Genomic DNA, 14,376 nt, shown 5'->3' with positions numbered 1-14,376 from the left:
TAATTTTATGGGGGAAAAAAACAACAACTTTAGATAATAACTTCTTGATTTTGTAATCACAAATATAGAAATATGTTAAATATATGAATTAAAAATTATTTTAATTTCATTTAAAGATCTAAAAAAAATATGGAAGTGAAATAATGGCAATTTTTTTTTAGACAAAAAAAATTATGCTATAAAAAATATGAATTGCATTAACCATGCATGCATTTAAATATGTTGTATTATTAGGGATTGCATTTTTATGGGCTGAAATTGAACATGATTGCATATTTAAGCTGTGAATATTTCAAATTTAAAACATTTCACACAAATTCTCATTATTAAAAATTCAATAATCCATTTTCACCTTTCAGATAAGTTAACTAAACTTAACAAGCTTTTTTTGTTTTGTTTCAAAAACATTATGTATTATTTTACTTCCATAAAAAACACCTGCATAACAATTGCAGAAACTACTTATTTGACATATTTACTAAATTAGAAATTATTTATAATTTAATTTATTGACCAATCACAACACACTGATCCAGCCGACCAATCAGAGCACAGTGTGCTTTTCAGGAGGAGGGGCTTCATAGAGACAGGAACTAAACAGAGCGTTACTGACAGACTGGGAAGAGAGGAGCCGCAACAATGGAGAATATGGGGAAAATAATGTGTTTGTTGGACATTCAAGCAGGAAAAACTGTTCTTGTAGAGCCCAAAAACAACATCAAGACTTAAAAAAAGAAGAAAAAAAAGAAAAAAGAAGTAAAATATGACCCTTTTAAGTGGATCATATTGAGAAATACAGACTATGACTATTTTAAAACGTTATCAAAATGATTCCAGTTCGCATGGTTCCACGAAAATGAATAAAAGTTCAGTATTATGCTGCCAGACAAGTAATTTGTTGAGGTCAATTTGTACAAAAAAGACTATGCGCCTGCACACATACATATTCAAACGCGCATACCTATAGACTAAACACGTAATATGCACTGTTTTCACAGATTCACGTTTCTGAAGTTTACACGGAGATGATAACGTTTTTCAAAACTTGTACCTTGAAACCTATTTCAAAGTTTGCCTTCTCGAGCCGCCAGACACTGTCGTCGTGCAAATGAGCGGCCAAGAACAAGTTTTCTGCTTTCAGTTAGAACGGTGTCGTGTTAGCGGCCCCTAAGTTAATAACTAATGATCTTTGCAACAGAAGTGAATCAATCAAAAACTAACTTTAGCTGGACACTAACTTTATTCTAGAGCTGCTGTAAAGACAAAACAATCTCTGTTACTTTAATTTCCTATTATCACTGTAAAGCTGCTTTCAAACAATCTATATTGTTAAAAGTGCTATATAAATGAAGATGACTGACTATCTTTTTACATGCATAAGTGAACAGCACATCTAGATCTGGCCTCTGGCTCAGGATTGGTCTGACAGGGCAGAAACAGCATCACATGTGCAGAAGGGCAGAGCGTCTGTGTGTGTATCAGTCAGAGGACAAAAGAGGCTTGTAATTTTCCTATTACACTCAGGCTGCCCTTGCAAAGCAGTCAATACCTCAGACAAAAACAATCAATAATAGAAATACAAGACAGTTATGAGATGGCAAATCTCTCTCTCTCTCTCTCTCTCTCACTGTTCTCACCGTCCTCTCTCTGAAAGTACCGATGGTGTGGGAGAATAAAGATAAATCTGACAAAGTGTTCTCGACTTAACACATAATATTCTATCATATTCACTCCCTACAGAGCGACACTTTCCACCACAATAATACTGTGACTAAGACAAATGCAGAACTCATTTGGAACACAATTGTGAGCCCATGAAGTTCCTGCTGAACCGTGATTTGCCACACGCTATAGTTAGTCAAAGGCGGGCGGTACTGGGGGACAGACAGTCTCATTCTAGAGATCATTTCATCAATCTTGGGTCATTTTTTTCTACCCAACTCCTGGGTTGAGCCTGTTGGGGTTATTTTTTCAGTGTTTGGGTAGTTTTTGTGTTACCCAGATCCTGGGTCAGATATAACAACCCAGGGGTTGAGTTAGTTAGGAGAGAGCAGTGAAGCTCCGTAAAACTGGTGTGTGTCTTTGGTAAAATACAGGTTTGTGTAAATTTTTTGCATCTATAAATTTGTTATTGTTCTGTATATCGTTTAATTTTATGCAAAGCAACATACAGGGGCGCGATGTGAGTCACCTAAACGAGTGTCGCGTCGACCCTTCCGCCCTTCCGCGTGATGGAAACGCCTGATGACTTGCCTAAAATTTTATGATTTTATTTTTTAAAAAGATACAGAATATAAATGCTTATAAAGTTAAAATATGTATATGCATAACTGTACACTGATTGTTTATGGACAGGTTATGGAGTCACAGCAGGGCGGCGGTCTGAAGTTATTAGTTCCCACGCTGAACACGACACAAGCCCGGCACGAGATCCAGCGCCGTCACGGTTACACTTGAACTACTTATAAAAGTTTAATTTGTACTTCTAATATTTGTAAAATTAGCTTACATGTAGTCAATATGTATTCAAAACTATATAAAATATGCTATACGATAAAATATGATTGAAAATAAAAGAATTATCATGCAAACCAGTTGTCATGGGAAGTATTTTTTTATTTATTTTTATTGAGAGGATACATAAACACTAATTATTGTATAAAAAATAAATAAATAAATAAACCCATTATGCTGGGTTAAATACACAACCCAATTTGCTGGGTAAAATTAACCCAACATGTGTTCTGTCCTATATTTACCCAGCCCTTGGGTTGAACCCAAATTGGGTTGTTTTTAACCCAGTGTTTTTTAGAGTGTTTATTGGACAAACATGCGGATATGCCCCTGAAGATGAGCCGTCAATGTATTTGGTCTGTTTTAAATGTGTCTATCTGCAGTAAATATTTAAAGCTCATGAACTAAAGCACATTCAATGCCAATTCTGATTTCACGGGCTATGGTCAAATGCAGTATAAACTGTCTGACTGTGTGCAAATGCAACCACCTTAAAGCACACAGTAGAGACCTGAAACACACCGATTGAGGAGGAGGAAATCTAATAAGAAACACCTGAATCTCTTTGGCAACCTTGCAAGCTTTGGGAAGAAAAGACTAGTTCTACTCCGAAACGTTCATGGCTTAAAAAACAAAACAAACCAACATCTCAACTCCGTGAACTGTCTAAATCAGCCGCTTCTTGCCATTTTTGAGCAGGGTGTGTGTTAGGTGGTCAGTGCACAGTCTGAATCTGGTCTTTGTCATCTCCGTGTGATTTCCCCTCTCTCTTAAGATGTTCTGTTTCTCTTCACTGTTCGTCTCTTTTAATTAACGTTTGTACATTTGTACACCCTAACAAAAAAAAAGTGTGCAAGCTTTCAGTTTGTTGCTAAATTAAGGCAAACAAAAGAGGTTGTTGCAAATGTTGGGCAAAATCAGCTCACAATCACATCAGCTGAACTTTTCACTTCAAGGCATTCATCATGTCACTCCAAACCTGTATGACTGACTTTCTTCTGTGAAACATAAAATAATATATTTAGATGTTTGTTTGGGTCCTTGTTACATATGTTACATGTACTTACCGTAGTAATAACAGTAAATTATGCATAATTACATGCAACTAACCCTCAACCAAACCCTAATCCTATAGTAAGTACATGTAGTTACATGTATTACTCAGTATTTAAATATATAACTACACTGTTACAATGACACCTTGAAATAAAGTGTAACCTTTGTTTTTTATATTCATCCAACAGAAGTCAATGGTAAACAAAAGTGTTTGGTTCCCAACTTTCTTCAAAATATCTTCTTTTGTTCAGAAGTCTGTCTTTATTACTTCACTTTATTATATTTAAAGCAACTAAATTGTTGGTGTGTTGTCTGTTCCTTTTCTTTTGCAATTCCCTTACTGTCGCAACACACACATGCAAAACATTTAGTTTAGGGCTGTAGTACTCGAGTCCGGTCTTGGACCGTTTTTCTATGGTCTCGGACTCGCCGGTATTCGGACTCGGACTTGCCTCGGTCTCGGCCACTGGTCTTGCCAAATATGGCTTTTGGTCTCGACCGAGTCCAGATGTCTTTATTATGTTCCCAGTAATCACACATACGTCGCCGCGATATTAAAACAAAATATTATTGGAGGGAAAGTGAAACACTGGCCACCTCATAACTAGCGATGGGCATTCCGGCTCTTTTGACTCACAAACGGCTCTTTAAAAAATAAATGTTTAAATAAACTCGCTGAAAGTCCACCGCTAGTGCAACGTGAATATTCACATTTTTAAATGTCCATAACAACCTGAAAACTAGCCTGCTTGCCTTGCACATCTAATTAATGGGCAAAGTTTTCCGACTTTTTTTTTTTATTATTATTTTTTTTATGTGGATGTTATTGAGCTTGTAGAAGTTTAGCTCTTGCGTTCTTCTGAACATCTCGCTGAATGACGTCTGAACATTGTCCGATGTAATTTCTGAGTCATATCACTCCATAATCTGCCTCTCTTTTAAATGCCTATTCCACGAGTGGTAGGCTCCAATGACTGGCTGTTTTAAAATATAGCTAATATCGAAACAAAATAACCCAGGCAGTGTCATCTACGAGACATTTAGGCCTCCTCCAATAGTAGCCTACTGACAGCTGGGCTCATAGCTTGCAGGTTTGCTTATTGGCAAACTTATTTAATTTGATTGGTTCAACCGCCACCCGCCCGTATTTAATTAAAATATTATTTTTCGTCACGTCATCCGCCCGATCCGGGGTTTATCCGCATCTCTAGTGTGTGTGTGTGTGTGTGTGTGTGTGTGAGAGTTGGCTCGGCCCTCCCTCATGCAGTTTAATTGGTTGACGTCGCGTGTATGATTGACAGGAACAGAATGTGAGGCTGATCAGTCGAAACGAATGTGTGTGCTCCTTTAGGCCTATATAATTATTATTTTTGTTGTTCTTTGAATTAGTCAATTATTTTAAATAAAATTAAAATCATTCATTATTCACTATTACATAATGATTTAATTTCTATAGGCTATATTTTTTAGCAGACTTTTTTTTTTCTGTCCTGGACTCGGTCTTGACTCGGACTCGAACCTCTTTGGACTCGGTCTTGACTTGGACTCGAACCTCTTTGGACTCGGTCTTGACTTGGACTCGACTAGTCCTGGTCTTAGACTTGTCTTGGACTCGACAAAGGTGGTCTTGACTACAGCCCTGATTTAGTTATGTCTAATGAAATTCCTCGACAAATAACATCTAATTAATTAAGGATGTAACAATTACACTATTTATTTCCAATTTATTTATAATACGCACTGCCGGCTGAATCTGCTCTTGGGTAAGATATTAAAGGAATAGTTTACCTAAAAATGAACAATCTGTCATGTACTCATGCTGTTCAAAACCTGTATAACTTTCTTTTTGACAATTTTATTTTTGGAAATCTTGAATATAATATATTCATATTATAAAAATAATAAAAAAACTAACTTATCAACACCTAGTAACTAGAGAAATAATAATATTCTGGATCTAATGATTTTACCTTTTTACCTATTTTCTGTTATCACACAAGTCATCTTCTAATAACTAATACTACCTCCAAGAAAACATCAAACACAATGAGAGATGAAGTTGAGATATTCAAAGTAATGTACGCATTTATCTAAAGGAACGAAGGCGACTCCAGACATGCTACGCTGCGAGTTAGAAACCACGCGATTGGCTCTGAGTCGCTGCGCTGAGCGCTGTTGTTCTGTTTGTTTTGGGCTGTATTTTGCCACGGTCAGTACCTGGAAACAGAGCCAGCACTTTGGCATTCATCACAATTGTTTGGGCTTGTGGATAATTGGTAGCTAATTAATTCATGATTGCTAATTTCAGAACAGCCTTCCAAAAAACACAAACATGTCCTTGACCACCTGCCAACATGTTTCTCACCAGCGTTCACCGCAATCTGCTCTTCAGCACAGAGAGAGAGAGAGAGAGAGAGAGAGAGAGAGAGAGGAGAGAGAGGAGGGAGAGAGAGGAGAGAGAGAGAGAGAGGAGAGAGAGAGAGAGAGAGAGAGAGAGAGACTCTTCAGAAAACAGATTTAATGAGCTGATCGCTGTGACAAGAGGAACAGTCATAAAAGAACAATAAATGACAATGAAGGACAAAGAGACCCATGAAGGATTTATATGGCATTGTCTGACTGTACTGTACCTCAATGCTCTTTTCAATAATCCCTTCAGGCCACAGTGTGTTTTATTGTTGATCCGACAGAAATACCTCTCTTACTGAAATAACTCCCATACTGGACCTTTTAAGGCCGAGTTTTAAGGAAGAAGCTGCATTTCTGGTATTTGTCAAAACCAACAGATACTGGCCTAAAGGGTTGGAAATGAATGGGGATTTGGTTCAAAAATGGCACCAAAATGAACATAAATGCCCCCAAAATTTGTGCCCCCAAAAGAGGGGCAATTGCCCACTCACTAAATTTATTTTGACAGGTATGATTAAAGCGAAGTGTGAAAATGAATGGAAAGTGTCAATTATATTTAGAAATTTTCATGTTGCATCAAAGGTTTCTTTTTATGCATATTTTTTTTTCAGCTTTTAAAGTCCCCCTGTGGTGAAAATCAAGATTTTAATGTTGTTCATATGTCTATGTGGTGTTTTTAATATGCAAAACCATGTGTAAATTCATTAGTCGACACCATTGCTGAGTATTTTCTCCTTAAAACTGCAGTGAACCAAAGACAGTCTCAAAAACACGCTTTGAAAACGCTGGTGTTTCTGACGTCACAAACTACCTTGTAACCAATCAGATCAACGTGTGATCGTCAACCAGTGGATCTCTGAGCTGAGTGAGTGAGTGGAGGCGGGGCTCATTTGCATATTCATAAAACCGCGCATACTAAATGAAGCAAGGGTGTCGAGTTACATTCAAGCCAATTTTGGTGATCAAAGATGAGTTTTAAGGGATACAATTATTGACTACAGGGGGACTTTAACAGTATAACCAATCACACTCGTTTCTGTTGAGCTCATGAATTCAATGGCCAATCTGAGAATGGCAGAGTTTTGTTTAGTGCTTCATTGATTATAATAACAGGCATTTCTGCAAGAGTGCACAACTCGCACTAGAATGAAGTCATCCCAATTGATAAATCCGAACACAGTGTTTACATGAATGCCTCGTACTGTAAAATGATGGGGTTGATGTGTGCGTTTATATGTCACAAGCTTCGAGTTAGATTTAATATTTTAATATGCATGAATACATACAGAGTTTTAGAAAGCAAACTTATTAAGCTTTCCTGCAGCTCAAACAGTAGAGCATTGGCGCTTGCAACGGTTCGATTCCCAGGGAAAGCAAGAACTGATAAGAATTGACAAGAATGTAAAAATGTGTACCTTGAAATGCAATGTAAATGTAATGCAAATGTAATATTTATCTGTTTTGGGTCCTAATTAGCAGACGACGGGCATATAAAGGTTAGTGTCACACTGCTTATTTTTAGAAAACAGTAAAAAAAAGCCTCTTCACACACGCAAAACAAGCCGTTTGTGGATAAGAAGCAAGGACTCCTGCAGCACTTCATAGACAAAGAGTGGAAGGAGACATTTAAAATGGCACGACAGTCATTTATGACACTATATTCAACAAAAACACCACATCACACATGTGCAGATCTTTCCAGTGTCAGTTTTCAATGCGATCAAGTGTTTACATGTTCTCAATCCGACATATAATTAATTCTGATTGACATGGTTACACAAGACTTTTTTTTTATTCTGACTGTGCTACTAGTCCGATTACAAAACGGATTATTAGGGTCCATGTAAACACCGCTATCGTGAAGCTGAAATCCTGATTGGTCATTGTGAAAGTGCTGACAAGATGAGCCATAACCCTTAAGAAATAACTGTTACTACAGCAAATATCACTGACTGTGTGTCTAGAGCAGTGGTTCCCAAACTTTTAACAGGCATGTACCCCCTGAGACATTATAGATCTTCCGGAGTACCCCCAACACCACCAATTGTTAACAAGAAGTTTTTTTTTATTTTTTATTAATATTTATTTTTATCAATTTTGTCGAGAATAGTGAATAGAATCATAAACATATGATACAAATCTAATCAAAAGTCAACATATGATACATAGGGCTGTGACGGTGGCAGTTTTTTACCACCGCGGTAGTAATGGACCCCAATACCGGCGGTGTTGCGGTGGTCTGGGGGTTGTTTTGAAATAAATAAAAAAACAAAAACAAAGAAACAACACACTAAAGCCTGTAAAGCATTGAAATAAATATCAGTAAATACTGGTAATTTACATAATATAATAAAGTTGAATCTATTGAAAAATAAATAAATAAATAAAAACTTTAGTTAAATTTTCCACACAAAGACGCGTGATACAGCCTACCGCTCTGCTCTTTGAGAGGGATGTGGGACACGAGCAGGAAAGAGACCATCGATCTATTTTCTGATATCTTCATGTTTTCTACTTGTAAAAGGTATGAAGAGCGAATTCTATCTTCCACAAGGGCATTTAGCCACTGATATGGCATTTTAGGCTATGTTTGCGCGCTGCCAGAGAAAGCCAAACTAAAATCACCCCCGCGTGTGAAACGCGCTTTACAAATGAACTTGACACGCCTTACCAATTATCATATGTCTAATAACAAGCACAAACTGTGTTAAAAAGAATTTGACGTACAAGTAAAAATGTAGGCTATCTGTCCTAACACAGTAAAGAATACGAAAATAATCGACCTAAAAGCGAACAAAGGAAGAAACGTTTATAATCCCCTTTGGAAATGGGTGAGACACGAGTGAAGATATGGGAAAAGAAACAAGAGATTCCATGCAGGGATGAGTCACGATTTTTGAATATTCGATTAGTTGATTTAATTATAGAATATCTAATGTTCTAATGTCTGTTGTGTGATCATTCTCTAAAATAAAATATCCATGTTCTGGTGCTGATACGGTGGTGACGAGTTCATGTAACCAGAGGGTGACGCTGCCAATAACGCACATAACAGCTGTCACAAAGAGCCGGCAAAAGTAATGAATGTGTCAAATATAGCAATGAGACATTTGAATAGTTTATTAATTAAATGTTTTTGTTTTTTTTGTGTCAGTGTTAGTTAGTTGTTGACGATGCTGACTCGTCATCTTCGCAGTGAACGCGCCTATAGAATGCACACTTCATACGGATTACATGCATATGCTAGTCGTTTTTAATTGTTTTGTTTAAAAGTAGACGGTTCAAGCTCTCTATAAGGAATAACTAATGGAATATTTTTTAATTCGCTAATAATCGGATGACCAGATTGCAAACCAGAATTCAAAGCCGAAAAAGCTTAAGGATATGGGCTCACGCACAACTCTCTCATTCGTCATGAATTCAAACTTTTCCATGGCTGCGATTTAACATTTAATTGCTAACCTATATTTTCTTTTGTAAACAAAGCTTTGTGTGTCATAATATTAATGTAAAACAGCATTAATTTTGTTTGGGCAAACCACCGCCGGTACTACTCAGCCACCGCGGTGGCGCGGTTGTCAAGATTACCGGCAATTCGCGTACCCCCTGAAATCAGTCCACGTACCCCTGGGGGTACGCGTACCCCAGTTTGACAACCGTGGGTCTAGAGAGTTTCACAAACCGGCTGCACTTGATCACATTATAAGCCAAGTGGAAATGCTAAAAATGCCAAAACACATGCTGTGACTGGATCATAACCGGATCACTGAAAACCGTTTTGGAAGTGGTCTGGGATGCGTTTTTGACCGTGTTTCGTGTTTCATTCAGAAGAGTTGATTCAAAGTGTCAACTAAAGACGACATTTACATGTAAAAGTCCACAATCTGTGTACAATATGCAGTATATATACACAATCCCCTGCCAAGTTATTGAATCAAATTCTTGTTTTTAATGGGTTAACACAAGTCGCTTGGAATTTTAATCTGAATTAATGCACCAACACGTAATACATATAAAGCTACAAATTGAATAAAGACCTGAAACATTTGTTTTCCCCCCAGCGTCACTTGTTAAGGGCACTGTATATCGACTGATACGCTTGAGAGGAGGACAGACTCAGTCAGGTCAAGAGAACACAGTAATATTGATCAATCTGAAGGGTTCACAAAATGCACGTGTCATAAAGTAAGCTTTTCTCTGAGATGCAATCACTGTCGACATATCTTTGGTTCTCCCCATCATTCTGCTGACGGAGTAAAACCACCCTGTGTTGGACACACAACAATCACAGGAATAACAATAAAAAGCACAGACAGAAAACATTAATGGAGCCCTAAAGGATCATGGTGACGGGGGAAAATGAGATGGGAGATGTAAATTCTGTTGCGTTTACTCACAAAAATCTCACAAAACTTTGGCATTCCCCTAAGAAAATATTAATTCGCTCACAAATCGTTTGCACTTCCAAAAGAAACCTAGTGTTATCTCCCAAAATGCAAACGATTTGCAAGCGAAATGAAACTTACTATGGAAATGCAAATCACAGAAATGGTGATGGAAATGGTGATGGAAAATGGTGATGGAAATGGTGATGCAACGCTTTTGAGAGTGAATGCAGAGTTTTTTTTCGGGAGAACGCAACAGTTTTATGAGCGAACGCTTGGTTTCTCGTGGGATACAGACCGTTTTGCGAGCAAACTTAAAGTTTGAGTTACACTTTATGTCGATGGTCCACTTTGGACATACCAAAGATTCTCTGGGAAATGTACACGCAAATGCACTGAAATATAATTTTTCCTCCCATCAAATATTCTTTCCATCACCACGACCCCTTAGAGACTCATCCTGAGTTAGCAGCCTTCACGTCCACCCCTGAATGCGAATAAAACGTACAACGTCCCACCAAATAATTAAGAACCTGCAATGCTCATTTAGTATTCTGAGTGCAAAAAGGTTTTCTAAAACATTGCACAACACTCTTAAAGAGCCACAATAGAGAGATAACTTCAACAATTGTGCTGCTGCAAATGGATCATTAGTTGCCAAAGATGAACTAACTGACCAACATCAATGAACTTGCAATACACAGATGACACAGAACAAGAAACTGAGATGTAAATCTGCTCTACACTCTCGGTTCATCTTTTGTCCATTTGCATGCGACTTGAGTTTGCTACAACAGCTTGAATTTGCACATACAGATGCAATCACTCAACCTATTCATCTTGTCAACGTATGCATGAAGATTGAATTCCATCTCTCACCGGCATGTCTTTATATTTCACCTCTCTCAGACACCACAGTATTCCTACAAAGATCCATAGAGACCTCTGCGGCAAATATTATTTATTAGACTTTTTTCATCATTGCAAAGCTGTGAGAAAGCCCAGTCTACAGTAACTGCTGCCTCCGTAAGCGTATTAAACTTCCATCTGCCTCGTGTCTGCCAACCGCTGGCCCGACAGGGGGGCTAAGGGGGCATTTCATAAAGAAAATTCAATCCATCATGCTCCCACATGAAATTAATATATGTCACAGCCACTTTTGACAATTTAATATCAAGCTGAGAGAGACGCTCCCCACTGTACTGCCGCTGAGAGAAAGGCCTACCATCTTTCCAGTCATTTCCAGTTTCAACTCGCCAAATCGCTTTCATTTCACTTATAAATGATTTAGCATTTAGCTCTAAATGCAATTTATTGGTGGGTCCACATTAAATCCTGAGTCTTTCAAAAGAGGGGATTTTCTCCCCAAAATGTGAGGGTAGGAACGTTAACCCGGTAACAATAGCTATTATTACATATAGCCTAGGTCCATCTATGAAATCTGACTGGATGAGACGTTTTAGAGGCTGTTGCAATATAGTTGAGACACACACACACACACACACACACACACACAAGTGACCACTCATGACGTCAATTCTGCATTAATGTGTCAAGCTGCTACAGGGCTCAATGACATGACACATTTATTTATTTTTACTGAAGAAAAATCACCATATGCACAGCCTCTCAGAATTATTACTCACACTGGCCCCACAGCATTTGAAGACTTAAGCAAGACTCGTATGAAAGTCATTGCATTAGTTAACTAAATAAAGTGTCATGTGCAAGAAAAAAAATGACACTAGAGCCTTTCTCAGAACTAACTTCACTCCTTTGAGCCATTTTCGCAATGACATTTATTAGCTAGTTTCCAAGTGATTTTCAGAGGATGCGTGTGTGACGTCAGATTCCCAAGTTCACAGTGTCCTAGCAGAGCAACCACTGGAGAGATCATCATACTTTGTTGGGGTCAGTAGGAAAATTGCTACGTCTATATCGCTTTTTACACTTTATTGTAAGATGTCCTCCTTACAGTATAAGTATGCATTTAAAGCTGCAGTACATCACTTATTATTAAAGTCCCCCTGTGGTGAAAACCAAGCTTTCAATGTTGTTTACATGTCTATGTGGTGTTTTTAATGTGCTTTAAGACAAACCATGTGTAAATTCATAAGTCGACAGCATTGCTGAGTATTTTCTCCTTAAAACTGCAGTGAACCAAAGACAGTCTCAAACACGCTTTGAAATCGCTGGTGTTTCTGACGTCACAAACTACCTTGTAACCAATCAGATCAACGTGTGATCGTCAACCAGTGGATCTCTGAGCTGAGTGAGTGAGTGGAGGCGGGGCTCATTTGCATATTCATAGAACCGCGTATACTAAATGAGGCAAGAGCCTAAATGAGGCTAAAATTCAAGCTATTTTAAAGCATGAAGATTTCTTTTTTCAAGAAAAAAAAACTTTTAAATATGTCATTTTGGTGATCAAAGATGAGTTTTAAGGGATACAATTATTGACTACCGACGCAGAGACAACGCTTTTCCTGCTGAACAGGTAAGACATGTCAGTGGCTCAATAGGTAGCTATATCATTTTAAATGTGTGATCTGACATGATTCATTTTCATGATCATAACATGATTTATTTTAAAACATTTACATTCTCATTTGGTCAGAACAACGAGACAACGATTCCCTGCCATTCACAAGTTTTTCCATCAATCCCTGTTTTATACAAAAGGCGGCACTGTTAAGCATCTTCTGGAACAGTACAGCATCTCGGGATCAAAAAACAAATGGAAGATTATCTGCGTAAACCAGAAGGATCGGATAGAAGTTGCTTACGCTAACGTGATCATCAAACATTCAACGGCAAAACTGTCTAACGTTATAAAATGTTGAACCGAAGAGGTCTAGGACTGTGAAGTTTTGGGGGTGTTGATGGACTCGATCTACTCCATGTTTTGATGATCGTTCTGAATCCCATCCAGATGAAGTCTTTGACAAAAACACGACTCCAAAGCCTCTCTAAACCCATGGACAGTGTAAGATTAGATTAGACCATATATACTGCACTTTTGTCCATGACCAGAACATGCAGTTAAATGTCTAACCTGGCCTTTAGAGCAAGAAAGAATACGGACAGCATCTAAAAACTACACAAAAAACACAAATAAATCAAGCAGAAGACGTGAGCTCGAGATGCACAGAGCATTTGCGGGGTGGGAGGTTATGCGGTGGTAAGAGTGGGGTTGTTTGGAGATTTATGAGATTTGGAAATTGAGTTCAGGACGAGGCACGGGGCACAATATACCACAGCACAGCAAAGCCTGTGACCTTCAGCGCTGGGACACAGGAATGATGATTTCCAATTAAACCGCTAAACCGTCCCAAGAAGGCCTTGCTCACAGCCTTACATTGTGTCTCTCCTTGAGTAGACACTTCCTGAACATACTCGAGAAGACAAATGATGATCAGGTGCAGAGATCAACGACAGCACGTGGACATGCGCAAATGAGGGACACGAGGCTCTCCTCTCACATCCTCCACAATGAGGTCACGACGTCCCGTACTGTTAACACTCAGTCCCCTGGACATTAACAACACCGACACATTTCTCACATACTGCTATTTTTAGTTACAGAACCAATCAACAGATTACAAGCAACAATGGCAAGGTGTGATGTGTGTTGACTTCTGTAGAATTGAGATCTGTACTGGGGGTTTGTGGTATGGACTATGAAGGGGGGGGGGGGGGGGGATTAGGATTTACAGATAGAGGTTGGGGGTTTAAGGTAAGGGCAAACACATTATATGGCATAAACTTTATGGACTATTATATTACTTTTATGTGCTTTTTGGAGCTTGTCAGTTACAGTCACCTCTCATCCCTCATCCTGCTGTTTCCCAAATGAAAACATCCTATGTGTTCAAAGTTGGTGAACTATTCCATTCATGATGCTCCTGCAAAGCAAATCTCACTAATTTATTCTCGGACACTGAGCAAGACATTTTACAAAGTTTTAGTTTTTTTCCTTTTTTTCTTGCAACAATGGAAAAATTAATGCCAA

The 14,376-nt window shown here is 38.2% G+C and overlaps 1 protein-coding gene across 2 annotated transcripts in view; it reads right to left on the bottom strand.

Moving 5' to 3' along the window:
* The window catches only part of ascc3 (activating signal cointegrator 1 complex subunit 3), a 242,832-nt gene that overhangs the window by 106,220 nt on the left and 122,236 nt on the right, over positions 1-14,376 (bottom strand). The window lies entirely within an intron of this gene.

This window comes from Rutilus rutilus, assembly GCF_951802725.1.
Source record: "Rutilus rutilus genome assembly, chromosome: 17".
Classification (NCBI taxonomy): domain Eukaryota; kingdom Metazoa; phylum Chordata; class Actinopteri; order Cypriniformes; family Leuciscidae; genus Rutilus; species Rutilus rutilus.
Note: the sequence above shows the minus strand (reverse complement) of the source record. Positions and strands in the feature narration are given on the sequence as shown.